The 26,664-nt window shown below is 49.1% G+C and overlaps 1 long non-coding RNA gene across 19 annotated transcripts; it reads right to left on the bottom strand.

Annotated features, from left to right (window-relative positions):
• Nucleotides 1-276: 276 nt before the first annotated feature.
• On the bottom strand, nucleotides 277-25,930 carry LOC115032804. 19 transcript variants are annotated; one of them, XR_003838459.1, is made up of 9 exons: nucleotides 23,305-25,930; nucleotides 19,566-19,663; nucleotides 18,085-19,338; nucleotides 7,627-17,718; nucleotides 7,139-7,367; nucleotides 6,009-6,070; nucleotides 5,580-5,761; nucleotides 1,435-1,604; nucleotides 277-641 (listed from the first exon to the last, which is right to left on the bottom strand). It is a non-coding gene; the product is annotated as an uncharacterized LOC115032804 (long non-coding RNA). The 19 variants fall into 19 exon arrangements; XR_003838454.1 differs by having other exon boundaries at nucleotides 6,009-7,367; XR_003838455.1 differs by having other exon boundaries at nucleotides 5,580-6,070.
• Between the last annotated feature and the right edge of the window lie 734 nt (nucleotides 25,931-26,664).

Genomic DNA, 26,664 nt, shown 5'->3' with positions numbered 1-26,664 from the left:
GGGGTTCATGAGACCCTAGAAGGATAGAAAAGGGTATCTTTTCATGTCCCTAGCTCTTGAATCAGACTATGGGGCTGGTAGTGTATGTGTGTGTGTGGGGGGGGGGGCAGGAATCCAGGTGTGAACCCCTGCTTCTGGATGTTTGCTTTCAGCCAAGGATTAAGGACAGAGAACAGAGACATCCCAAGAGGTCCCTCTTGAAGGAGACCAGACCACACTGTTAACCCCCATGCACCACTTAACAAAAGTCCCTCTGAATACAGACACGCAAGCATATTTACATTATATGATATATGTTTATTATTCAAAGGGCTACACACACTGAGAACTTTGAAAGCCAAGAGCAGAAACCCCTCCTTCCCCTCCCTGCTCAGTCCCCTGGGTCTGCCTACCCACCCCCACCTCAGGTTCCTAAGCAAGGGCTGCTCAGATCTGGAATACAAGGCTCTGGGGTGGGAGTTGAAACATGGATGAGAAGCAGGGGCTATGAGTTGGGGACTCAGAGGTAGATGGCAGTGGGGTGGGGTATGGAGAGTCCTCTCAGGTGGGCCGCGGGGAGCATCTTCTGGAGTCAAACATCTTTGTCGTCGGTTGTCATAAGCGAGAGATCCAGGAAGAGGCAACAAAGTCAGGTAGAGCAGCTGCCGTGAGACAGAAGCAAGGAGACATTAGAGGGAGCCTCGAGAACCCTATCATCCCTAAGCTACCAGTGTCCCTCACAGTCAGTGGCCTTGCCACACCTTCTAGCATAGTTCCTCCATCTGCAAGGAGCCACAGGCACCGCCCAGGACAGAAAACAGATGAAGACCCCAGGCTTCCTGTGGCAAGCCCATCTCCCCTGGCCCCTCCCTGCCAGCATTCTCAGTCCCAACTGGCTCATCCCACCAAGCCCTCCCCATTTCTATTTTTCCTGGCTAAAACCCTCCACAGACACCACCACACCCGGAAAGAGATAAATAAATAAAAGAAAAACAATCTCAACTGTGAAAAGCAGTCCAAATCAGAATTCTTTTCCGGCCTGAGTTAATTACACTTTAAACTGGCATGTTTACTGATGGGGATTTTGAGTTAACAGAGAGGCACCCCCCACCCCAACTGTTTGTACAGTAAACTTTGCAGGCTGGCGGCTCCCCCAGGCCTTGGCAGCCCCACAGCTCTGGCTACCCTGCCTGCCAAGGAGAGAGGAGCAGAACCATGTATTTTTGAGTGTTAGAGAAAACGAAGCTGTCGCAGATGGCGGCATCAGGGCGTGGGGTGCGTGCGTGCGTGTGTGTGTCTGTGTGTGTGTGTGCGTGCGCAGGGCTGGGACGTGTGCCTTCAACCCCGTCCTGTGCATTTCTACACAACTTCTGGACCCCTTGTGCCCTGGGAAAACCCCACCCATGCTCCAAGCAATAAAGGAACAAAGTAGAAATCCCGAGGGCAGACACTCACCTGGGCCACTGATGGCTTCAGGTCAGGTCTCAGGACTTGTTAATGGCCATAGCTCTCCCATGGATGTCTCCAGTGGAATCTCCCAACCTAAGGACTGGCAGCTGGCATGGAGCATAGGCAGGGTTCCTTGAACATCTGCTCCTGAGGACCAATTCAACTTCGTCACCTGCCTAAAATTGAAAAGACAAGGTCAGAAGTGTTCACAGTGTTTCCGCTTTACCACATGTAGGCAAGCATAGGTTCACACGGGAGCAAGTTAGCAAGGGCCCCACCACAGTTGCGTTGATAAAAGATCACATGATGAACATCCGAGGACAAAGTGAGATCGTGTGTTGGGCTGGAGCAAGAAGGCTTCCTGGAGGGGGCAGGGCCTGGGGCAGCCTGCCCTCCCTCGGGGTCCCTCGCACTCACAGCCCTGCCACCTTCATTGGGAGGCTGTTGTTCTGTGATCTGCGCTAGCTGCCCTCCACGTCACAGGGATAATGAGAAAATGATGGACGAGCCTCCATCAGGCCCCATGTCCCAGCCCTTAAGCCTGTCCTTGCCCATGATAAATGACCCCACCACCTCCACAGGGTCTTTTCAACAGGCCCAGCTGTGGTGTTGGTAACGTTGCTAGAGATTTATGCTGTCTTTCCCTGGACGTTTCTTCCTCTCTCTGTTTCTTAATTCCCTCAAAAAGGGTGTGTTTTTATTTATTCATTCCACAAACAGTCTCTGAGCTTTCCCATGGCCATCCATCTTTCACCTCCTTGCTGCTGATGCCTAAACCCATTTGATGCACGGAAGACAGGCATCTCCTGAGCATTGACTATGAGCAGCTCGAGGGGTACACAGGTTGCCACAGCCCCTCAAGTCTTGAAAAAGAAACTTTACTGACTCTATCTCTAGGACAGCCCTAGCCCGCTCAGCACGCAAGGGCGTGCAGCTCTCTAGCCATTGACCAGGTGCATCAGGTTCACACCCGCACACACATGCACGGTTTTGTGATGGAGCAGGCAGCCCCTCCTCAGGCCACACATGGAAGAAAGCATCTTAGTTAACTTAGATAAATTAAAAACTTAGGACAATTCCAGCAAGCAATGTCCTGGGGAAAGTGAGCCTGCCTCACTGTACAGAAAGAACTCGGGGAGCAAGTCAATGAGCTGTCTATCACCTATGGAACGTGAGGTCTTCTCTGGAGAGACACAAAACAGTACAAGCAAAGATGTTAAGAACATCCAGCCTGGAACCCTGTCTCTAGCTGTGTGATCCTAGGAAGACAACTCAACCTCTTTGAGCAAATCTTTCTTCACCCTCCACACATGCTTACTGGGGACAGCCAGTACACACACACACACACACACACACACACACACACAAAAGTTACACACCATCTCCTTGAAAATAGTTAAAGGAACAGACCATTGCCTTAGTCTAACCACACTCCAAGGAACAGTGGGATAGGCAAACTGACTTGATCACCTGAAATAGCCTGTGTCCTGTGACCTTGGCACACTAGGTTAACACACTATCTTGGAAATGGTGAATTCTCTGACCTCTGAAAGTCCCCCACCCCAGAGGCTTTCCTCCTGTCTGCCTGAGGGGCAGACATTTTCACTTGACTCACTGGATAAGAAAAGTCCTTTATTTGTCTTTTCTTCTTCTCAAATAATAGATAAATCTAGTAATTTTGCTTTTAATAAAAGTCTGCACCAAGCAGGAGGGACCATCCTCTTAGGGTCTCCAATGAATTTGGAGTGTGTGTCGGTGATTGCTTGGCACCCCAGCTGACATTCCATCTTGTACATAATACTCCCTTGGTGGCTGAGGTACCTGGGGCTTTCCACATCGGTGATGCAGAGACTAGGGGTAGCCTATCTGTGGATGCCATGGTGTGACTGCGCTTACACTGGAGCAATTAAATGGAGAGATCGGCAGCCTTCTTGCACGCGCTTAATATATTCCAAAGATGTGTCATTAACAGCAATTTCCATCTCCAAATGTTCCCATTTGCTTAGGTCCATGCATAAAATATTAGCCCTGACAGCAGCTCAGGCCTGCTGCATGAGGGCCTCCGAGGGGCCTCTGGCTCGCTGCCACGGAGACGTTCACGGAGTGGAGGGTGGGGGTTGTGCTCAGATGAATTTGAAGCCTAGCATGAGACCCCCAGCTACAAAAGTAAAGAAAATCCCACAGACATAGCTGACCTGTCTGTCCCCTATTGCTGTACGTCTCAGAAATCGGTGACTAGTTGGGGTGGGAGGCCTCTAACAAATGCAAAGACTAGGTGAACCCAGCTTCCATATTTATGGAATCAGCCACCACATCTTATGGAATTCCTGCTTCATGCTCACCACCTTCCCGGGGATTAACCTACTATGGTTTCTGCCTTTGGGGACTCTATTAGTCAATCAGCACACTCCATTATTCTGTCACTATAGACCTGACCTGGATCCTAAGGCTTAGAATACAACCGAAGATAAGTCGGAGAAGTAAGATGGGAGGGAGGGAAGGGGCAGGGAGTAAAACAGAGGAAAGAGAAAAGATGCAAAGGAAAGATCCTCCTCTGCCTTGGGAAATCTTAAAGCTTTTTTCTTTTTTTTTTCTTTTTTTTTTTTTGGTGGGGGTCAGGGAGAGGCTGGGAACCAAGGTACTAGGCAGTTTGGGAAAGCAGGCACCTGGGGAGCCATAGCTGACAAGCAGTCTGATGTCAGGGCTAGGGACAAAGGAAGGAGCTGGATTAGAGTGTCAGGCTGCCTGCACTGTCACTGCAGAACAGGGAACACGATCCCCCTTGGAGTCTTGAACTCCTGTGGAGGGGGCGTACAAGCTTGAGGACCAAGGAAGAGGGATGGACTGTGGGAGACAGTAACCAGGACCAGCTCCCAGAGACAGGGCGCCTGGGCAGACCATCCTGAACAAGAGGAAGAAATCTAAAGGAGACCATGTGCTAGGTCCAAGCCAGGGTACGCAGCCACTATCTTTGTTGGAAGAGCATTTTGCAGCTGAGGAGGCCCAGAAGAGGAGAAAAAGCATGCAGGGTGGAGTTGCCAGGGTGAGGGTGCTACTTGTTCCAATGGGGAGCAAGCCCAATCAGGAAGAGCTCTTGGCCACCCTGGGGAGCCTTACTAAATACCAAAAAATCTATAGCCTGTCTTTCAAAGGCTCCTACTGGGTGTAATCAGCTACTTTCCGGGGGGTCCCTGAGACTCCAGGTCAAGCCTCTATGGTAAGCTCACAGGAGTCTGACAGAGACAGAGTGTTAAGTTGGAGGAAACATGAAGAAGTACAGGCTAATCCCTGCTGGGACCCCTGTGCTCGTGAAGCAGGGACAGAGCTTGGGTATCACTGCCTTGTAGACTCAGGAGGACATTCTGTGCTATTTCCAACAGGGTGGCACTGAGGACAAGACAGGCCAAGGGATGGTCTCACATACAGACTTTAGAGTCAACCAACACAAAGGCATCAATGCCTCAAAGTAGAAATGGTCTAGGGTAGGACATGGTGCAGAGAAGTAGGCTGCGGGATAGTCATCAGATAGAAAGCAAACATCTCAGAGACAAGCTAGCTCAGGTACCACCAGCAAGGACTCTACTTTGGATGCTTCTTCCTCTAAGATGCCCTCCTGGACTTGCCAACCCCCACCTCAGGAGATGTGAGGCTCTAGGTCAGGATGAGTCAGCTACATGCCTGACCATCAGTGGTGTCCAGTGGGTCAGTAAAGTGTGTCCCTCCCCTGACACCCATGCTCACACAGTAAGAGCCAATGATAAAGAGAGGTGACCATGCACTGTACTGGCATTAAGAATGGAAACCCGTCACGGGCAATCTCACCTCAGATACTACGAACTGCACGTGTAACCAACTGGCCTGGCTTTTCCCTAAGTATCATGCTAGCCCCTCCAAGCCCTCATGGTATTGAGAAGCACCCAGGGTACAGGGCATTTGAGCATGCAGCCCTCGGTGGAAGCCTTAGATAGGGACAAACACCCACTGTTGTGGCAGGAAAGAGGCATGGAAAGTGGACAGTCATCCATTGCACATCTGGCCAATGCTTCGTGGCCCAGCCTACAAGGTTGGTGTGATCCCAGGAGGCTCCTCAGAGCTGAGGTTCAGTGAAGAGGGGGTGACAAGCGTCATACAGAGTCCATGCATTTACCTACCGGGCAGTGGTGTGACACCTGGTATGTACTGCCGAGTGACCGGAGTGGCAGGTGGTATTGAAAACAGGCCATCTGTGTTATATTCGTCATTAATAAAGCGAACTCATCACAGACAACCTCTCCTCAAGTACCCAGTGTTGACCGCAGCAACCCTGGAGCTGGAACCACCACCTGAAGCTGTCCTGGGGGAAAGGGGGGGATTGCATATAAATGGTGAGAAGGGTTGACACAGGCAGCACACAGCCTGTCCCACCCAGCCCAGTTCCCCGCGGAGGCAGCAACCTAGAAGCACCAAGCTGTCCCCACCCCCACGGGGGCTGCAACTCCAAGAGCTTCTCCAAGCTGAGCGTTGATACTGAGAAAAGATCAACCATGTATTATTCGAAGTCAGCCAAGCGAATATAACACGGTCGATCTCCCTTCAAGTACCAGCAGAGGTGTTGAGCTGAGGCCGTGACATCCCGGGCGCAGGCTGCAGCGGGCACCGACGGCTAGTGGACCAGGTGAAGTACATTAGAAACAATTACTTTCCAGCTGGTCGACCATCCGTCCCATACCCCAGAGCAGAGATGAGTCCATGGTCTTCCCTGAGGTGGCCTCCCTGGAGGGATTTGATACCGAAAAGGGGTTCACCGAGCAACATTCGTCCTCCAGATGCAAAGTTGCTCGGGTAACCTCTCTCCGAGTACCACGGAGAGGCTCAGATGCTCAGAAACGAGGCCGATGGCTGAGTTTCCAGAAGAACCATCCTGGAGCCCCTCAGAGATTGTAACTCCCCATTCAGCGAGGAGCCACCCTCCACCAGGTGAAAGCAATTACTCCATCACCTCCCCAGTGCAATCTACCACCCTTTCACCTTCCAAGAATATCTAAAGCCTTCCCAGACAACCTTGAGACCCAGGTAGACAGGAGCTGACTCGGGGAAGAAGTGGGTGCAGAACTCTGCTTACTCTTATCTCTTCATTGTAAGCTGGAGGTAGGGAGATGCTGAGACCCTGCGCATATACCACACCACCCTGCCAGAGAAGATGCCTTCCAGAAGCAAGGGGGCAATGACTGCATCATCCAGAGATGCTCCTCCTTGGGCCCACCCAAGCACTGCAGCCTCACGACCCTGGCACCCCACCCTGTCGCCTGCCCCCTCCCCCCACGGCGATGTCATAGCAAGAACTGCTTGACCATCCAGCCTTATAAACCAAGCAAGTAAAGCTTCAAAGATAAACATGGAGGGAGGAGAGAAAGAACAGCGGAAGGAGATCCCGCAGGGTCCCCTTGTGCCAGTGTGTATGGTTGCCCCGCACGAGCACACCAGGGAGGGCTCTCCAGTAAGGGTCAGGATCCATTGACTTAGGCCATAAGCAGAGTATGGATTCTGTGTTCGCCACTCATTTTAAAACTCTTGGAGTGTGACCAACATCAGAATCCCTTCTCTGATTTTGGCAAGAGTTCACACAGGCTTCTAGCCTTGCTGCAGGGCAGCAAGAGACTGGTCACATGCAGTGTGTCATACGGGGAAAAGACGCCATGGGCAGCTTCATCTAGGTGTTCTGGAAACTGACCTGTGGGACAGAGGCTCTTTCCCCAGCTGGCATCACCTCCTGGAAATGCTCCTAAGAGGCACGCAGTGGCGATGATGGTGGCTAACGGTAGATATAAGATCCAGTCAACAGTATGGGGAGGAAAGCTTGTCCAGGTTCTTCCTCCAAGCACTTGTCCTGGAGAGAGCTCCAGCCACTGACCAGTTCCAAGACAATGATGTAGCCTCTGGAGTCCTTTGCGGTAAAGATCCTTTTGGAAAGAGAGCCACCATGGAACCTGATGCTCATCACACCCCAGATAGTGTATTAGACCCTGGATACACCCACTCTAAAATGACCTCCCGCACGGGCCTAGCCTCCAGGACAAAGTGACATTCAGCACCAACAATGGGTATGACTTTAAGCCTAGCCCTGGGAGCTGGCAACATGGAAACCTAAGGAAGGGCAGGCCCTAGAATGTTCCAGGTACCAACTGCTCAGGAGCAGACTCCCCAGAACCAGTGTCTTACCCAGAATGTTTCATGAGGATCGAGGAAAGTGAAGAAGACTGCTCAGTGGGCACATGCTCTGGCACTGGTACCCAGTCACATCCGCCAGATGACACCCACCAGCTTCGGAATACTCCAGGAAGCTCTCTGTAAAGGTTTGGGATGGGAAAATAAAGTTTAGCCACCTTAAAAAAAAAAAAAAAACAACCCACATGGTGACCAGTCCTTCTCATCACCCCACTAGTTCTAGTCTAAACCCATAGATTTCCCCATCTCAAACACCGCACCCACATTGATTTTCATAAAAAACATGCGTTTCTTTCCTTTTTTTTTTTTAAAGTAAATTCCATTAAACTAATCCAATTCCCTGTTTAGCTTCCTTGACTGTGCTGTTGGGCCATTTTCATTTCTTTTATTTCCCTTGTTATTTCCTCAAATCATTTTCATTAGGATCAATTCTTTCCCATTTAAAAATCTGAACGAAGATTTGATTCCTCAATGTGCGTTCATCTACCACAAATATTGCTGCTCATAGCATCCGCCACTACTGAAGCTGGCCCTTGCGGCTGCCATGTCTATAGAGTACTGTTTCCCCAGGTCAAATGTCGCAGCTCAAATGTTGTCAAGAAAATTGGATGCTTCTGCCAATTTGTAGTCAATTGAACACATTTTCCTCCAAGCTATTCTGGTAGTTTGTGTGGTGTTATTTTGTGATTATTTTATCACTATTATTTAATGTAAACGGGATGAAATGCTGGTCGCCTCTATTCATTTCCTAACCCATCCAAAAATGGAGAACAAGGTTTGGTGAGCGATGAGGAAGAGAGAGAAGCAGACAGAGGTGTGTTGAGGGGGTGGGGTGGGAGGGGGAAAAAAAAAAAAACGATGGTATGTGAGCACTCCTGACCCAGTGAGTTAAGGAGAGGAAGGGGGTGGGGAGGGAAGGCTGCCATTGTCCTTGACGCTGTCAAAGGACAGAGTTCATTTAGTCAAGGTATCTTCAGAGTAGAGCTAGAACAGCGAGTGTGTCTGCCAACTAGGGTGTGTCTGCCAACTAGGGGGCGGGGCCTAGGTGCTGGTGTGACAAAGAGGATTCAGGCTGAGAAGAGCCAGGGAGTAGATATTGGCATCTCTCCATTGGTTGCTGGGACTACACGGCTGGTCACGCGGCATTCTGAGGCACACCCCTTCCTGACCATCCCCATATCCACACCTTCCATTCTAGCACATGACATTTACAGAGACGCAGAACTCTGTAACTGGTCCCCAGTGCCACCCCAAGCAGGCTTTGACACTCAAACAAAAGTTGCCTTTGTGTGATTCAACATCAACCAAGCGAATTCACCAAGGGCAACCTCTGCTCAAGAATCAAACGTCAGCACAGGGCGAGAGTCGCGCAAGGGCGCCTCTTCCCCAGGCAGCCCTGCTTCCCTCGCCTCTGGCTCCCTGACTCCCACCCTCTAGGGAGGCTGGCGTGACCTCCGATGAGCCCGCAGGTCCAACTGCAAGGCAGACTAGCGTGAACGGACTCGCAGAGTTCTATCCTGCCTACAGGTGGACAGAGACTTGTACCGATGTCCAGGCTTTGGCCAGAAACTGGTCACTCACCCAGAAGCACACGGACACCCAGAGAAGTCCTGAGGTAGGGTTGACATAGAAGAAACCATGACTCTCTGTGTAGTAGGGTCCATCCTGCCCACCAATGAAGGCTGAAAGAGGATAACTCCCTTTCCGAAGCAGTATCCCGAGAGACCCCACAGACAAACCAGCAGCATCAGGGTACAAGGTTTCTGGACCGTCCTCTATTCTCTCTGGCTTCCGAGAGGCCTCAAAGAGGGTTCAACAAAGAAAACATGTCCAACTGCCATTCATTCAGCATCATTCGTACCGTGTGCACCTACGAGCATCAGATGGGGTTTCTGAGCTCAAGGAACCTGTGTCCCAGAGGGTGGGAAGAGATCTGCCGAGTAATGACATCCATGCAACAAGTATCATTATAAAAGCCAATGGTTTTCCAACTTTCTGGGGGGAAACCAGGCACTATCAAAATACTGAACACACATTCAGCGTGTATACATACCTTATAAGCAGCCATTAACACTCTCAGACAGACAAACGGAGGCACAGACAGGTGACAGGCTGACTCATTCAAGGTCACACCATTAGCAAGCATCGGGTGGTAATGAATGCTGCTGGGGTCTCTCCTTCCCAAGGGACACTGGAGCAGGGAAAGGACACCAGCATTCTCATGTCACTAAATGTCACTGTGAGCCACCTCTCCCCATTCACCAGCCTGACATCTGGTTCTACTTCTTAGAGATCCCCCCTGGACTGGTGAAACTGGTAAGGAATGAGTAACTGAGTGGCTTGTAGCTAACCCCACCCCACTGGTGACTGACATTTGCTCTTCCCTACAGCATGCCTAATACTGTGATGTTTTCTCATCTGAATGCAGTGCTTGACACAATGTACTATGCTCTTGATAGCCATGGCCAGACAACAATAGAGTCACCGAAATAGTTGGTGTCATTTCTGGGAAATCTTACTTTGACAACCAGGTGACCTAAGTCCCAGGAAAAGCACTTAGTACAGGGAACAATTTATTTCCTTAACCCGCACAGTCGAAGAAGCTCTCCCGGGAAGATTTTAGTGCCGAAAGGAGATTGGCCATGTAATACTCATCATAAATAAAATGAACACACCATGGGCAACCTCCATTCGAACACTTGATTTCGAGAGCTTGTGTTGGTACATCTCAGGCATCTGAGGATGGAGTCCCTGAGAGTTGGGCAGATGGTTACATATTCTAGCTATATGACATATGCCATGTGGCCTAGGGGTCACTTCTTGTCTCCTGCCTGTGGTGGTTAGTATCACTGACCAGAAGAAGCCACAGGAGCTTGCCACGCCCACATGGGTGTGTCCTAGAGAGAAGTGGGAAGGCTTCTTATCAGAACACCACCAGGGAACACAACTGCCTCTTCTAGGGAGCTCAGACTACGTGGCCAGAGGGGCTGATGTAAACATTATGGTAGATGCTGTGAACTCAATTCCTAGTTCTGACCTTGACCTTTCCCTAATATGCTTGAGGGACACATTTTACACCTTAGAAGGTGGACTTTATATGATTTGCCAGAGTAATAAAGTGAATGACTACAGAATACTCCACCTCATTCCAAAGTAAGTCCCTCCCTCCCTGAGTCCACAAGAGAACCAGGGATACACTGGGCATGGACAGCATTCCTCTTACTAGATGCAACCACTTACCCCGGAAAGACGCTAACACCACAGTCCCACCCCAGAAATTCCTCCAAGGCGGGATTTGGTACTGAAAAATAGGTCAACCGTGTATGATTCGTCACGAATAAAGCGAAGGCAACACGGATAACCTATCTTCAAGCACCGCACGTGGGTACCAGCATCTCTTCTCTGAAGCTGGCTTCCTCCAGGAAGTCCCCCAAGCACAGTGAACACAGCAGGTTACTGCATTGACTGTGAGAGGGCTTGAGAAGGCATCACATACCCCAGGTCCAACCCATTCCCCCCAACCCCTGATGCCCATGGTTATCTAGTCTTGGCACCACTGCCAAGGATACAGTGTCTAAAGGTCCTTACAAGGATCTGGTGATGGAGGTCCTAGATGCACAGATTTCATCCTGTGTTCATCATAGGAGTGGAAAGTCCCTAGCTTCACACTGGGATTGAGGCAAACACCAATGACCCTCGCTTTACATAGGCTTTGTTTCTAGGGATTTCCTGAAGAGTTCACAGAGAGGCTGACTTGGCAATACTCATTATAAAGGTAAGGTCAGCACTAAATGGCACTGACCTTCGAGTCATGGCCTCATCCCTTGGGGTGAGCAAACTTTCAGGGTGTTTTTCTAATAATAGATTGTACTTTTTAGCTTATGATCCACTGAACATGAGATAACAAAGAAATGAACACTAAAACTTGCTTGGTTGACAGTAAGTTCACATAGCTACCTGACGACAGTGGGCCCATATCCATCCCAAAACCTGCCTGATGATGGTGGGTCCATGTCCACTCTGGAATCTCCCCGATAATGGTGGGTATCCATGTTCATCCTAGACCTTGCCCGGTGACAGTGGGTCCATGTTCACCTCAGAAGCTGGCATTGCAATTAGGCATCCTGCCAAGGGGGAAAATAACAGTGGGAAAGGGGATCTGATGCCTTTAACCAAATAAATTCATGATGCAAAGGATGCCAGAGAGGGCTGCAGGGAAGGTGGCAGCAGGGGGTGGAGACTGACTAAACTAAACAGACAACTTGGATCTTTTAAGTCAAGAAAAGAACCGCAGAGAACGTCTTTTAAATGATACAACTAACTCTAATAAAGAAGGAATAAAAATTACAATCGAGAAAAAAAAACTGATGGGAAAACACTGGCTGGGGTATCACCTGGCAAAGTCACCAATGCCCAATAGGAAAGTCTTAGAACCCAAAAAAATCGAGGAAGGACTGTAGTTCAGACATCAGGTATCAAGCAGGCTATATACTAAGGCTATGACCAGCAGACAGCAAAGGAGAAGGAACACAGGAATGCTACCCAGGTTAACCCACTGTTCACCTAAAGGCTCAACCCAGTAACAAGACTGCATAGGGAAAGCTCCACACATGTGTAAAAACCCTGGGAAACAGTCACCCACAGCTCAAGCTAGTCGGTGTATAATGCACAGCTACATCTGAAAGAAAGAAAGACCCTTGTGTTAAGGAAGAGAACTTAACTCAAAACACGCTCTCTCCCTGCCCTAGGGACCTAAGGGGAGCATTCTGGAGGCCATTGGAGGCCACTCCCTGCCCTTGAGGGTTCCCAGGATATGGATTAGAGCAAGGACAGAAGCTATGTGTGGGTATGCCTCAGTGCGTGAGTGGGTCTTCTCTGTGCATGCGTGAAGGTCTGAGTTCCACCCCACCCCACCCCCCATTTTGGAGAAAAGAGAAAAGAAGAGGAGAGGGGGCAGTAGAGAGGGGACAGAGAGGGAGGAAGGGTAGCATCTGGGAGCCATCCTTGTAGGAATGACAAAAATCCTCATTGCACTGAGATACACTAAGAGCTGAGAAATAGAAGCCCCCGTTTAAAGCAAACAAGTGGCCACTAGTGAAGCTGTTTGTAATACTGAGGACCCATCTCACTTGTAAGACTTACATTTGCATTTTTTTCAACAGAAAAATTAAAACACATTGCAACAGTAAAGAAAGCAATGTTGTGGAGGCATTTCATATCTGTAGCAGTCAGAAGCAGCAGAGAATCTGATCGAACTACTTAATGCTTTCAACTTAAGCTTTCTCAGCTGGGCTGGGATCTTTTTGGACACATCTATAAAGTCTTCCTGTCATTGTTCCTTAGGTTAAGCACAAGTGAGATGATGATTTATATTTGAAATAAAATGATTAGACACAGGGAGTATTTATCCTGTGAAATATTTCTCTCTTTACCCCTCTTTTCATTTGTATATAAGTCTCAGAAAGGAGTTTGAAATTCCTGAAGTTATTTATGTGTGGGTAGAAACTTTCCTAATTTCTTTAATTTAATTGTTTCATATTGCTTTTATTTTTATCATGAGCATACATCTTTTTAATAAAATAGTAATAAGTAGGATAAATCCTCCTTTTACAAAGAAAATGAAGAAATGAAAAATAGTTTTTCTACTGTCCTCAAATTTCTTCTGAGATCCCAGCCAACAGACAAGGAAAATCACCACTCAGTTACATCCCCACCCCGAAAAATGCTGACCCTGGACCCCATTCCAGGATTTCTCAACAGGTCTAAGTCCTCCCTATAAGACAAGATTTACCAGTGGAGACGTGGGGGAGCAAAATTTGTTACTTTTCTTTACAAATAGATAAAAAAGCCAGAAGTACCATGAGTGCCACCACATCCATGCCTTAAGTTTATAACATGGGTATCTACCTCAATGCTGGCAATGCCCTCCATGGAGGGACTGGATGGGGTCAGGGGACACTGGAAGGAACCACATGTTCAAGGACGATGGTACAAACCCCACCAGGAACGTGGCTTCCTCATGATTGGTATCAGGTCCAAGGAAGCACCTGGTAAGATGTGATACAGAAAACAGGTCTACCCTGCATTGGGCATCATTAAATAATGCAAGCTCACTATGGGGCAACCTCCCTCCAAGTACCAGGGGATGACACTTCCCACAGCACTCCTGCATCTTCTTCACAGGGGGACACCTTGGGAGTAGACACAGAATGGACAGGACCCTGAGAATAAGTGAACCAAATGGCTTAAGTCCCAATCAGACCCATGCTCTCTGGCTAACCTCTGGTTTATCGGCCCCAAATAAGCTCCAAGAGGAAGGTGATTTTTGACTCGTCATGCAACGTTTACTAAGTCAAAGGTGGCAGAGCCATACCCACAGCAAACACAAGTTTGCAAGGCAGGTTGTTCTGGGTATGCTGGGTGAAGCTGAGCTCACCTTCAAAGACTTCACTTCAGGGTATGGAATGGCTACAGATAACTCAACACAGGCTCACAATGTTCCGGGTCCCATTCTAGCCTGTATCCTGAAGGTTAACTAGCGAAGGCTGTTTCTAGTTGTTCTTCCAGGGTAGAATTAGGTACTAACCAAAACAGAAGCTAGCCAGTATGTTTAAACATTTAAACAGAATCTCCCAACAGTGTCTCTGGTCTTTCCAGAGAAATGTCCTAGGAAGTCATGTGTGGGTTAGCTTGGACACTGGGATAATTGTGTGAAATATACAATTAGATAAAGGCACTTGTCATGGGATAAGCCATCCAGAAACCCACCTTGGGAACAGTAGTGGCTTGAGAAGACCTCTGAGGCAGAGTTTGACACTAGAAGAGAGGAGAGCCGTGTATGACTCGTTTAGATGAATCGAATTCATCACGGCCAGCCTCTCTCCAAGTATCACACATGATCACTGGTGAAGAACACTGGCGAAGAACACATCGACTCTCTCTCGAAAAGGTGGCTGCTTCCACTGTCCTGTGAAGAAGGGGTGGGACAGCATTGGGTAGTGGGCCGAGCCGAGTGACATACACCTACATTAAGTGCATGCTCACCCGAGGCACACTTACCTGAAAGGGGGATGCTGATAGCCTTGAATCTGGTTAGTCCTCCTGGACCAGAGGGGGCGCTGTTCCACAGTTTCCATGAAGAGAATGTATTCTGGAAGCTCCTGTGGTAGTGTGGCGATGTCAGGACAACCAGAGGTTGGTATCATCTCACAGACTCTCCTGTAGAGACAGGATATTGAGGTTAGACAACTGGAAGATAGATCCATCAGATAAGTAAGGCACAGGCACATGCTTAGTAAAGTACAATTCAGTCACACACCCAGGAGAGAAGGGACTTCAGGTCCCTCATGGGAAGTCAACATCATGTCCACATCTGAAGTCAACATTTCAAGGAGGCTGTGACAGTGATGCAGCGGCTACCACGGATGCCTCATGGCATCTTATGTAAACATACACCCCTAAGACCACAGTTCATCCTGGTCCACTGAGCAGGCACAGCCATCAAGTCCATTGACACATCCCCAAACTTGGTAGGATCTCTGGAAGGTCTTCTTTGAGTGGAATTGATGCTGAGGGTTGGTGACTAGGTGGCCCACAGGGTGAACAGAGTGCACGCCCCTCTGGTCAACCAGTCACACACCCTGAATGGTGCTGGCACCAACATCTCTTCTGGAAGATGACCTCTTTTCAAAGTCTTGTAAGCTGATACTTGTGGGCAGAGCCACAGCTGCCTCACCAAGGTTGGCACGGCCCACTGATGAGAGGCCTACAGGTGGATCAGATGCTCAGGTAACCCGACCAGGTGACTTACAGCTAGCTCAAGCACACTGTCCGTGGCCAAACATCCATACTTGGCTTCTCTACCAGCTTGACTGAACCGCCATCTTTCTGCAAGTTGCCATCATGTCCAGGAAATCCTTAGAGGTAGCATTTGGTACTGAAAAAAGTGTTGTCCGTGAATGATTCGTCACAAGTAAAGCGAATCCACCACGAACAACTTCTCTTCAAGTACCACAGAAAGGCAGAGACAAGACAGACAAAGGGCCCCTTCCATTTCTCCAAGGGCTATGGTTTCCAACCACCAACCTGCAGGCAGATTGGATGCTGAGTGTTAGTGAGGTGGGGGCAAGTGCTCTAGAAACACACTGGAGTGGGGCAGAGGTGGTCACTCACCTCCCTTGCAACGATGCTGACATTGTCCCCTTTCTCTGTTCTTCCTTGGTTCTAGAGTTCACACTGGAAGGTTTTCAAGATGAGAAGGGAGCCCACTTGCTGTAGGTCAGAAGTCCTCTGCAGGTATATAGACCCTGGGGTGTGTGAATGGGGACTTGCATTTCTCAACGGTGCACATATGGTTAGTCACATCAAGGTCCTGAGGGGACTATAAAAGTCCCACTGCAGAAAAGCCCAACCAAGGCTACTAGCATCCTCATATGAATCAAGAGAAGGTTCATTGAGCTCTACATGATCCCAGGTGATCCTCCACTCCCACTGTCTCATCTCCAAGAAATCAGTTTCAAGAAGAAGAAGAAGACCATCACAAATGGAGTACCCAACTCCTACAAGCAACCTTGTACGAGAAAGACCAGTTACCATTTCCAGATTCTAGTGGCTAGCCACTAGGAAGCTTCTTTAGGGTAGCTTTCCAAAGCTCCAGTAAGAACCTATTTCTCACCCTTCCGTGTCCCACCTGCCTCCATGGTTTCATAAGACATATTTCACTAGCAAAGTCCCTTGGGGCTTCACTCCTTTTCCATGGCCCCATCTTTCACCCTGATGGAAACCTGGCTCTCTCCTGAGGACATGGAAAGTATTCATCTTATTTCCTACAGTTCTGGCTAGCAGGCGGTAGTGCCCCACCTCTATTTTGTTTCCCAGTGTAACACTCATTTGTTGATATATCATCAAGATCCCCAACATTGGTCCTATGACTTCCTCATTTTCTGTTACCCTTTCTTCCATCTTACCAGCCTTTCAGGCCATCCAGGGTCATTGCCTTAGCTGAGATAGCCATGATACCAGCAAGTATGCTCCCTGCAGCCCACTGAATCTCTCAGGGATTGTGGTTCCGCCAACATCACAGTTGTACTACTTTGGCCCCTCCTCTTCCTACATGTTCACATCTGATGTTGGCTCATCCAGTCCCTAGGTACACTGGCTAGCCCTACTTTGAGAGCACCCTAGTCTCCACACTTCCAGTTGGGAAGATTGATCATCCTGGTGATATCTTTATCAGCTCTCTAAAATCTGCACAACAGCTCACATGGATTCTCTTGTCACTGTTCTTGACCAATTTGTGGAGCATGAAGTTGGGATATTAATAAGAATTTAACTTTTAAAAAAAATTTAACTTAAAAAAAAAAAACCAAAATCCCCAAAGAGGGTCATGGGAAGGCCTCAGAATCCCATGACCGAAATCCCAGCATCTGTTAGGATAACGACTCTCCTGCAGATGAGCAAGCCAAGTGCTAGGCATCAGAAACAAAACCCAGTTATTTCCCAGTGAAGTTCCCACTATGAAGCAAGACAGCCCAACATTTGTCAGCAAGATGTGTCAGTCAAGGAATCTTCTCTGAAGCAAAAGCAGGGAGAGTGACCAATTACGTGCCAGCTGATACGTTTGTTTCTACCAGGGTAACAACAGAACCCCCTTACACTCGCCTGACTCCACAAACTTATTCAAATCATCAAGGAGTAAGGCTCACCCAAAGCAGGAGACACATTATCTGCTGCGTGATTCTTTCCCTCCCATGATGGTCTGGAAATGATACCAGCACCCTCCCAAATATCACAACCCTTTCATCAGTGGTTAGGCTCTTGTCAGGAAGCACAGTACTGCTATACACTATAATGCGAGTATGTGACTGTCATTGTACATACCTAGACTAGCGACTGAAGCCAAGGTCTCCTTACGGAAGGTGCCATGCAGTCCAGAAAGCCCTCGACGGCAGCATGGAGAACTGGTTGATCATTGTATGACCAGAATAAACAAAGCTAAGGGCACAGAGATTACCAATCTGCAAGCACCAAACGTGACCATCTGTGAGCCCTGCCATCTCAGGGCCATCCACCATGCAGCGAGTCTCCCTAAGAATGGATTGAGGAGCAAATGTTAGGAGAAGTGGCCACACACCTTGTTTTTCCCTTTAGCCAAGTGAACAGCTGTCCCTAACTTGGCTGAGGTCAACAGCCCTTCCTCAATAAAATCAATATTCCCTTATAGAACTCAGCATCAAGAAAGCTAACCATAGATTTGGGCAGGGGGTAAGTGGGTGGGGAGGGGTGCTGAATAGATGGTTCAGGAGGAAAAATGCTCTTTTAGAAGAACTCTAAGCTCAGAATAGCCCATTCCCAAAGTCTGAGGCAGGGGGATTAACGTGCATTCAATTCTGGGGACCTCACTAGGGTAGCCTGGGTGCTGAGAGTCTGGAACAAAGAAGCCTGTAACCTTACAAGCATGTCCTGTGGTTTCTGGTCCATCATTTCTTCCTGGGCTTTGGGCTTCCCTCTGAAAATCTCTTACATAGATAGGCCATTTAGTATTCACTTTTAGTAGCCGATAGCACTTCTCTCTGGCAAAGAGAGGAAGCAGGGATGAGAGCTGAAGCATCCTGACCTCAGAAATGCCCTAAAGATGGCATGTATATGCTATAGGCTATCAGATATCCCTAGCACCTGGATTTACCTGGGACAAATATACTCTCACAGACCTCAGACCAATCCTGATAGGGCTCTTGTATGAAGCTGGCATCCATCTTGAACTGATTCCATCCAGGATTGGTCCCCACAAAGGGAAGAGACATCCAGGCGGCAGGAGCTGGGCTTCCTGTCCGCCACCGCCATCATCCCTGAAAAGGGAGACGCCCAAGAACAGCATCTTTCCTTACAGCAGGGATACAGGCCAACCTCTTTCTTCCAGAATCCCAAACAGCTGGGTTCTCCTTACCTTTTCTGTGTGATCTCCACCAGCACAAAAAAGAAAGGAATCAAGTCTCTTCCAGAGCCAAACAGCAGGACAGGAAGTCCCATCAGGGTAGTGTCTGCACCTCGGTGGTGTCTACCGGAGGAAGGAGATGCCAAGGACAGGACCTCAGTGAGAACAAAGGAACAGGGTCAAGTTAGCTTGTCTTTCACAAGCCTGAATACCAGGGGGTGTTTTTGAATGGATGTAACCCTGAAAACCAAACTGTCCCCAGGGGAGATGTGACAACTTCTCAAGCATCCCATAGCTTCTCCCCACAGCCTAGCCATCCAGAAAGGGTGTGGCCCACATGCTCTGGCTGGGGAAGGCTACAGCCCTGGCATCAGCTCTCCTTTCAAGCTCATCCTGGCACTGAAGGCTGGTAGAAGAAACAAAGAGTGTCCGTGAAAGCACAGCAAGCTCATCGCAAGCAGGACCAAGCTTCCTTGGGGTCTTCTCCATCAGGACTATCCAAGGAGCATCTCGAAGGAGCTGCAGGGCTCATCCAAGGCTCACACAAGGCAGGCAGTCTCATATCGCTTGTGCAGGGAGCCCTTCCAAAAAGCAGAGTTTGATATTCAAAAGGAAGCTAACTTTGTCTCGTTCACAATAAGCAAACAGAACATGAACAACCTCAAATATTCTCAGAGATCTCCGGCAGGAAAACTGGGGCCTCTTGTCTACTATCTTCTCTGCTTCCAGAAGATTCTTCCCATGACAAATTGAATTCCTAGACTCTGAGAGGTCTGTAAGAAAGCACATGAGCTGACAGCAACCACTCACTGCTACACATTGGTCCTAGGGCTAAAATCTGGTCTGACGGAAAAACTCATACCCACAAGAGCTTCCTAAGGCAGGTCAATTTACAAACAAAATGGAAGTCTATCTGGTCCTCCCTGAGAGGTAAGCTGGATGGCAAGAAGCCAGCAGCTGGTGGAATATCATGGAAGGGCAATGGCACCATGGGCATTACCTCTTTCGATAACGTCGAGTGTTGCTGGTAGATACGACAGATAGGACTCCTCCTGCCCCAGAAGCTGTGGTTCCAGGAACTGTGCTCCTTGCAGTTGACTGGAAATGGAGAGTTACAGAGTCAGATAGTTTCAGTCATCAATAACCTGGTGCTGACAAGACCTGCTGTTGGCTGACATAGGCAGCCCCTCCTTGAAGTAGCTCTTATATCTGGGCAGCCCATAGAGGCATGATTTGAAAGAATAATCACATGGTGTTTGTACAGCAGGTGGCCTTTCACAACTGACCACAGTTTGATCATCAAAAGGTAGCATATTGGCTCAATGCTCACTCATGATGGATAATGTACGGTGGATGGAGGAGATGGAGCACACACACTACAAGGAACATGCAACATCACCTCCAGCCCCCAGTGGCTACATGTGTTGTCCACAGACCGGCAGCATTAGCATCACTTGAGAGCTTGCTAAAAATGCAGAATCTTGGTCCCTCAATCAGAATCTGCTTTTTAACAAGATCCCTAGGTGACGAATATCTTAGCAGCATTGAGCAGTTTTAGAGGCCCTACTCTAACCAACAATTTGTACAAGCATGCATGCATGTACATACACACACACCCACACACCCACATACACACACACATGTGCGCGCACGCACACACACCAGATTATGGAATGAGCTGAAATGGTATGTTATTGACCAGGTATGTCTAAGAAAAAGTCAGCCCAAAGGAAGCCATAGGAACAGATAGAGAGTGACTTAAGGCAGCAGCGGCGGCATGAAGTATCCTTATTAACACCTGTATTAACCACAGGAAGTCTATGCTCAGAACGGATGCTGAGGAGAGTGGGTGCTGGACCTAGAAGACCCTGACCAAGTTCTGTCTACCTAAAGAGATGCTTGACCCAGTACCTTCTCAAGGAGTTCCTCTGAACTAAGACTTAACAGCAACAACAGACAGGTGAGTTATTCTCAGTGTTCTCCAGACCAAGCACAAAGAACCAAGCCACCAAAGCTGTTGCCACCTCAAAGCTATCAGTGTGAGAGTACATGGGGTGTGGGGGGGGGAGGATGCCTTCTGAGGTTACTCTGCACTTGTTAAGAAGAAGTCTCAATAAATCCCCCCTCTCCTGCAGCAGGCACCAATGTCCATTAGCTGAAGTCACCACTGTGCTCTAGGACCTTCGGAAGCAAATCCAGATATGGGACAAACAATGGTTGTCCCAATTAATCTCCATAAATATGCTGAGCACACTATGGATAACCGCTCTGCAAACGTCAGAGAACCACCGCACCTCAGGACCTCCTCCAGAGTCAGGGCTCCTCTAGATCTCGCACAATCCACACCAGACAGCTAGCCGGCCACTGTCATTAAAGCACATGCTTGTGGAACCAGTCACACTCTCGAGCAAGGGGCCGGGGCTTGACCCCAGTGACTATCTGTGAGATTGGCTGCCCATCCAAAAAAAAAAAAAAAAGAACGATTTGCTGAGTCATAAAAACTGTGCTATCTCATCATGACCAAGCCATGTAGGAACCCCTGGACTCTTCAAGCAAGGTCCTGAGGTGGGATCCGAGTGCAGCTCTTACACGTCAGTTCTGTGCTCTCTTGCCTTGTGCCCAGGTAAGGCTAATCCATGCATCATGCACCAGGTACCTCTTAAACAACCATCTCGTCATCCCGGAAGTCCACCAGGGCAGTATTTGATACTCAAAAAGAAATTATCCTTGTATGATTCATCCAAAAGAGCCAACACACCAAGGATAATTTCTCCTCAAGTATGAAACAGTAGCACAGCAGGAAGACCAGCATCCATAGGCCCCTTGGGAGTGATCACCACTCCTCACACGTGGCTGCACCCAATACATACGTGCACCATGCATGCAGTACTACTGATGGCCCTTCTAAGCACCAGGGAGGTGAGATGCTATAGAAAAGACTCCCAGGGACTAAGCATGACAACCTCACGTTAGCCTCTTCTAAGGGTAATGGTAGCTGGGGTCAAGAAGCCAGGCAGTGTTCATCTTAAGTGGAGCAAGCATTGTGGGTGGCCCTGCTGACCCCCGGCATGGGGTCTTCTGTTCTAGAAGCTGCTACAGAAATGATGTCACTGCCGAGTCACAAGCACCACCTTGTAAGTCCAGCACAAACTCTAAGCTCCAACACCCACTCACATGACTGACAGAGAATGTCTGTCTCAACATTGGCTCCCAAATCCAAGGAGAGGTTTGTATACCACCACCATAGCTGCCAGCAGTCAGCTCCCAGCACACAAAAGTTTGGGCTGGCACATGGTCAATAATGAGCCTAGTCCCTACAAGAGCCTGATCTCTCCCAGCCTCCGGGAGCCATATGCATTGGACCCCAAGAGGACTCGAGAGTGACACACGAGACAAGGAGCATAACACGGCGACACCCTTGTCCAAGGATGTATGATGGGAAGTGGCAGTGGCAGGATCCAGGCGCAGGAAGCCAGGCTGCAGAGTCTGCGCACTTGATACTGAAAAAGTGGATGACCCTGTACGATTCGGCATGAGTGAAGCGAAGAGGACAGGGATAACCACTCTCCAAGTACCAAAGCTCGGCCTGGAAAGCAAAGCCACCGCCTCAGGTAGACGTGCTACGTCTTCCAGGTAGGGTCCTGGGGACGAATTAGACGCTGAGCGTTAGCAGACTGGGTCACACACACCAAGCAAGAACATGCACACTTGGGTACCACGTCACGGCAGCACATCAAAAAACCACGGCCCACACCAGCACAGACCTGACCATCAGCTTGGGAAAGCAGGGACCCAGGCTACACACACAGAGCATGCTTTGGGACCCACCCATATGGACAAGGAGAGGGGATGTACCCGAGGTCTTTCCTGAAGTCATCTTGCGCCCATGAAGCCGTTGGTGCATAAAGGAAACCCAGGAAGCAGTTTGTCACACACAAGATGGATAACACACGGTCATGCACACACATACCACATCCCTCGCTGAGTGTGGACGGGATCCAAGATAAGGTTTGATACTCACAGAGAGCTTGCCCTTGTATATTCCATGTCAATAAACCGAATATACAAAGGGCAACCTCGCTTTAAGTACCAAACAATAGCATGGGGCAGGTTCCGCTCTAGCATTCACGGGGTCAGCCTCGTCTCCTGGGACTTAGCCTGGGGAGGGATGATGGGAGATTCGGAATCAGCCAATTAGATGGCAAACACCACCTGCCAGATGTGTGCCCACTGGTCAGCACTCCATCCAAGGAGCTTGGACTGAGACAGATACTCGGGGAGGGGGGACCTTTTCCTGATATTATTGGCAGATGTTGCAACAGATTGAGATTTTCACTCTCTAAGGAAATATAGAACACAGATTTTTGCTTTCTGTAGGTAGACCCTGGTTAGGACCACAATCTTATCCTTAGCACTTTCTCTATGATGGCCACCTGGTTGTACACTGCACACAGAGGACAAGAGGATCCAAGGAATTTATAAAAGTGATAAAGCCAATCCTTCCTGCCTCCCCAGTCATGGGTATCAGTGTCACTCCCAGGACCGGACCCTGCCCCACTAATTCTGCCCGAGACTGGAATGGGACAGAACTAGAAGGAAGTTGATGCCATACAGGGGTCAAACTCCACATGCCACTGAATGATAGGACCATCTCCCCTTTTTGGGACCTCTTCCCCAGAAAAGAGCAGGCAGGAATGACCACAGGTTTGCACTGAATCATGGCAAGGAAAAACACTCACCTTTTTTTGATGGGATGGGTTGCTTCCATAGGTGCGGGCTGTTTAAACTGCCCCCTTCTGATCTAGGTACAGCCACAGAAGAACACCAGATAGACTGCGGGGAATGGCAAACTTCAGCCTCTTCCCAAAGACGGACACCACTTCCAGGAAGTCCTCACTTGGAGATAGGTGGACCGGGCCTGAAATCATTATAAATAAAGATGTATAAACCAGTACTTGTATCAAAGCTGGGATAGTCTAACATCAAGCTTTATCTTCTGAGGTGAATGCTGTGAGCAACAAGGCTCTGGAGATGGCTTGGTACAAACAGACGGCAGCTCTGTGGGCCACTGTCTTTTAACAAGCAAGCCACTGTTGGGTGATTATGTTCAATGCAAGTGCAACAGGCACCACAGTACCCTCCCTCACCCTCAAGAGCAAAAGATCAGGCACCAAGAGGACAAGGAGGACCAGAGACTAGTAGCTTAGCCAGAGGTCCCATCTTAGAACCAAGAATTAGTACATACCCGAGAAAGTCGGAAGTCACGTTGTATCTGGAGATCTGTCCCAAAGATGGAACAGGGCTGGAGTAGTTCCCAGATAGAGTTAGATGTGAGGACAAGTGCCTCTCGATGTATATCACCATCAATAAAGAGAACATACCGGAGGCTATCCTCTTTACATGAACCAAGAGTTGGGCCAGGGACTAGTGAAGCACCTGCGAGGCCTTGGGCTAAGCACAGGGGCTGGTGAAGCAAGCCTTAGCTGACTGGCTCTGGAATGTGCCGCACACTCTGCACACTGGTGCCCAGCCCTAAAGTTAGTTTACGTCTCAGTATCACTCCAAAACTGGGTGATCTTCCAAAAGACTAGGGTGGGGCATGGGAGGATGGGCATGGGGGGGGGAGGGGAATTCTGTGTAACTTAACAAAAAGTGACAGAGAATGATTGGCATTCCAGAGCCTGCAAAGCCACCCTGACAAGAAAGCCTCCACCTGTGCCCACAGCTGCAGCCTCCAGGAAGTCCTCCAGATGGTCATAGAAAGAGCAGGATTAGTACGCACAGCAACATGCATCATTCAAGAAAGAAGAAAAACCGGAAAACTAGCTCTCTGAAAGCCCCCACCCTCTTCCCCAAACTGGAGCAGTACGGAGACCTCTGGACCTTTCTTCTGCCCTTTTTGGGGAGTTCAGAGGACTACGGGAGACTTATCACTATAAACATCAGACCCATGCAAGGCTCACCGGAGGGAGGTGAGATGCCCCACCCCCACCCAACCCCCAGAACCAAGGTTCTTTAGACACCCTTAACAGAACTTCATGCTGTGACAACAAGGTGAAGAGGACACCTGGAGAAGGAGGCTTAATGGTCTTGGTAGCCTCTGGGGGCATCTTTTCTTTGGATATCCACTAACCCCCCTTCCCTTAAGTGGACGTGAAGCCTAAAAGGTGATTGTAAGGACTGGTTGGCAATGGTGGGCAGAAAATCCACATCTAAATGGGCACTGGCTTGCTGCTGACACTCTTTTGGCCTTAGAAGTCGACCTGGCATGCACACCACACTGTGAAGGGCTGTCAGAAGGGGAGGCTTAGTTTCCTAGACTCTACCAAGAACAGCCCTTAGGATCTCCCACGTCAGCATTTTTTCTAGAAAGTTCTCAGAAGCATGCATGAGCTCTGTAGGGTCAGACACAGAAGGAGCCCAAGCTCAGTGGCCCACCATGCATTTACTTACCCTGGAGAGACCACACCCTTCTGCTAGGCCCAGGCCGCCGCCAGCCATGCTTCCAGGCAGCATTTGCTCCTCGAAGAGAGCTTGCCCTTGCATATTCATTTCGCGTAAAGCAAACACACAAAGGATAACCTCTCTTCAAGTAGCAAACGATAAGGAGCGCTGGGGAGAGCTGGTCCGGTGCGATGACAGATGCGATGACGGTCCGGATGTGAGCCTGAGGGGGCACATTTGGAGGTTACACTTCCAGATGATTCACATGCCCCTTCTCCACTCCCCCCAAAGGGTTACCCAAGGCGTCCTTACCCAAAATGATGGCCCACCCAGGAGGTCTCCAAGACATATCGCTACAGAAAAAAGAAGCCAATTCCAGAAAACATATACACATGGTGAGCACACAGAGAAACAACTTCATTTGAGGTCAGAGAAGGGATATAAAGAACACAGTGGTCTCAGAACACATCACTGGGAGAGGCTGGCATATAGGCACACATCATACAAGTCACAAATCTATCTATCCCCGCCAAGCCCAGGAAGACGACGGATAGCATGCTTTCTTCGGTGAAGATGTCATGTCCTCGGTGGTTTCCCAAGCAGCATTTGATACTGAAAACGTGGATTTTCCTCTACGATTAGTCATTAATATTGTACTCATAGAAGGAGAATCTACCTTTTAAATATCAAAGAACAACTCGATCCAGGATGCTGTGAGCTTGTGCTTGTGTCGACAGAAATGGAAGTCCAATTGGGCGGAGCGAGCAGGCTGCCCAAAGAGGCGGTATATCAGACCCAGATCAGACTAACACTCAGTTGGCTTCTTAAGGCCATTTCTGGCCACGCCCCACTCATTCTTACATGACCTTCCCCCCTCCCCCACCCCCAGACCCTACAGAATCTTCCAGAAAGAGTTCCAGAGCGACATTTGATACTGAAAAAGTGGATGTTCCTCTATGATTATCCAGGAAGCACGTAACCATAGAAGGAATATCCACCTTTTAAATACCAAAGAAGGACCGAGTTCCGGGAAGGACCAGGCTTGCTGCTTGGCTCATCTGAAACAGATTACAAGACAAAAAAAAAAAAAAAAAATCCTCCCCTTCTCAGGCGGAGGAAACAGACTGTCGAAAGGCGCCTCGGCCTCTGTGCCAAGCTGGCTCCACAGGCAGAGACCCAAAGGTGATGAGCAGCAGACATATGACATGAGAAACACATATGTTCTGCCGCTCACCATCTTCCCACTTACCGGGGAGGGCGCTGCGCCCAGCCTCATCTCCCTGGTGGATCATGGCACCCAGGAAGCACGTGAGACTCAAAACCCAGGCAAATCCCTCAGATTGACCAGCAAACATAAAACCACAGATGGGAAATCTACCTTTTAGATATCAGACTTACTCTTGGGAAGTCCAATAGGACAGTCCTATCTGTGACAGAAGGGACACAATGGGAAAGACTCGTTAGCTGTGGAGATTCCAGAATGAGACCCCTGGCTGAGTTGGCAGCCCATGAGAGAAGCTCTCAAGATTGCTCAGGGGTCCTTGGGCACCTGAGGACATGCTCTGTGGACCACTGACCCCCCACTTACCCAAGAGGGTGCACCTGTCCTGTCACTGCCCTGGTGGTAGCTTCAGCTCAGGCCCATTACCCAGCAG

This window comes from Mus caroli, chromosome 12 (genome assembly GCF_900094665.2).
Source record: "Mus caroli chromosome 12, CAROLI_EIJ_v1.1, whole genome shotgun sequence".
NCBI lineage: Eukaryota > Metazoa > Chordata > Mammalia > Rodentia > Muridae > Mus > Mus caroli.
The sequence above is the reverse complement of the archived record's forward strand: the minus strand, read 5'-3'. Positions and strand labels throughout refer to the sequence as shown.